Genomic DNA, 1,986 nt, shown 5'->3' on the forward strand with positions numbered 1-1,986 from the left:
CCTGCTTGGTCGGGTATTTTGTGTTGTTGTTGGCGGAGCTCTCTGCTATACATCCACCCAATCCGCCATCTTGTTTGTTCCACTACAAAATATTTTTGCACTCTTCAATTTACACCACATGAAAATGGCAGTCTTGAGATCCCTGAAGATCTCAAAGGGTGTTCCTCTGAATTATTCTTTGAGTGGTGGGAATAAAAAGAAGTCTGATAGGGCAAGATTAGGGCTGGAGGGTAATTGGGGTCAGTTTCTTAATGAAATTTTTGTAGAACAGCTCTGGCTACCAGTAATGGGTAGGGCTATACATCAATTTGGCTGGGCCAGGATCCTCAGCGGTGTGGCTGTTATGATGTAATCTTCATGATGAGACTGATAAAATGTAATCACTTCTATGGTGTGATCTGCTATGAGCAGCCAGTCAACTGAAAGGGAATTTCCTAAGGGATGCAGCCTGATTCTAATATATGTGGACGGTCTGGCAGAATTTGCTTGCTTTTTTTGCTTCTGCAGCTATGTGAATCATGAGAAGCCGCCCGCCTGACATTTGACCCACAAGCTTGGAACATGCCAACCTCTACAACTATGTAAGCCATTTTCTTGAGATAAATCTCTATATAGACATGTATAATTTCAGTGATTTTTCTTCTCTAGAGAATCTAGTCTAAGACACTACCCTCAAAGAATGAGCATTGTGATGGAAAAATATTTCTTGACATAACTCCTTGTCTTTTTTTCATTAATGAAGTTTTCCATTTTCTTAAAATTTCTTCAGAATAACCCCTGTTATTCTCTTACGTCCTTTGAGAAAATCTGTCAAGATTACCCCTTGGGAATACTCCAAAAATAGTAGACATAACTTTCTGAGCTAACTTTTCTTCCTTGAATTTAAGTGGCCCAACAGATTTCTTTGGAAGCCACTGTTTTTATTGGACCTTGCTCTCTGGATTGTATTGGTAAATCTAAGACTTGTCCTCCATTACAATTTGTCCCATAAAGCCGTGTTCATTAGCTTCAATCTTACTTAAATGATTGATGGGAAATATCAGCTCTTTTGGCTACCACTCATTGCAAAACATTTTGGTATGTATCCAGAAGAAAGTTTGCTTAGGCCAAGAAGTTCATTTAAAAATTGAAAATGTTGAGAATCAAAGGTAACAGAGACAATCCTGCAATAACAGTGATCTATGTGCTCTGTGGTTAGGTAGAAATTCTGGTGTAGTACTGTAGGATAAGCACTGGATTGCTAACCACAAGGTCAGCAGTTCAAACCCACCAGGTGCTCCTCAGAAAGCCTGTAAAGGGTCACTATGAATTGGAACTGACTCAATAGCACTTAGCAACAATAACAGGCAGATGCATGGATAGACACACAAGCTTAATGGCTGTGGGCAGGAGAAAGGAAGTGTAGCCACAAATATATAAAGGTTTGACAGAGGATATTTGTACATGGGTCTTTACTTTTACTACAAATATATCCATGAATATGGTGGAGCATGGGTGGTGGGGTGAAAAGCACACTTCTTTCTGGAAGCTCAGCCCCACATCTTGATTGTTGTTCATTCTGAATAAGACTTTTGGGAAAAGCAGACCTAATATCACAGATGCTTTTGGGTCCTACACCTCAAACAGAGTCTCTGTCAGGAACAGGAGTAACAAGCTCATTTACACATGTTCCCTGTCAGAACTGTTCAGCGATCCAGAGCTTCTGTCTCTAAATATTTACAAAGTACTATCTATCAGAATGAAAGAGAATGTTTCTGCTCCACAATGTTAGGCATATGGTAGCAGCATGAAATAGAAGATAAATCATGCTGGGTGATTCCAACTGGATTTAATGCCAGCAATAATTACTTTTAATCAGATGGAAAGTTCCCTTGGTGATTCCAGGCCATCTAACATTAGGAAATAATTTTGTCAGCTCTCAATGTCTGATACTCTTTCTCCAGATAATCTCCTAGGGCTTTGCAAAGTCTTTTTTTTTTTTTTTTT

This window comes from Chrysochloris asiatica, unplaced genomic scaffold, assembly GCF_000296735.1.
Source record: "Chrysochloris asiatica unplaced genomic scaffold, ChrAsi1.0 scaffold00067, whole genome shotgun sequence".
NCBI classification, from domain to species: domain Eukaryota; kingdom Metazoa; phylum Chordata; class Mammalia; order Afrosoricida; family Chrysochloridae; genus Chrysochloris; species Chrysochloris asiatica.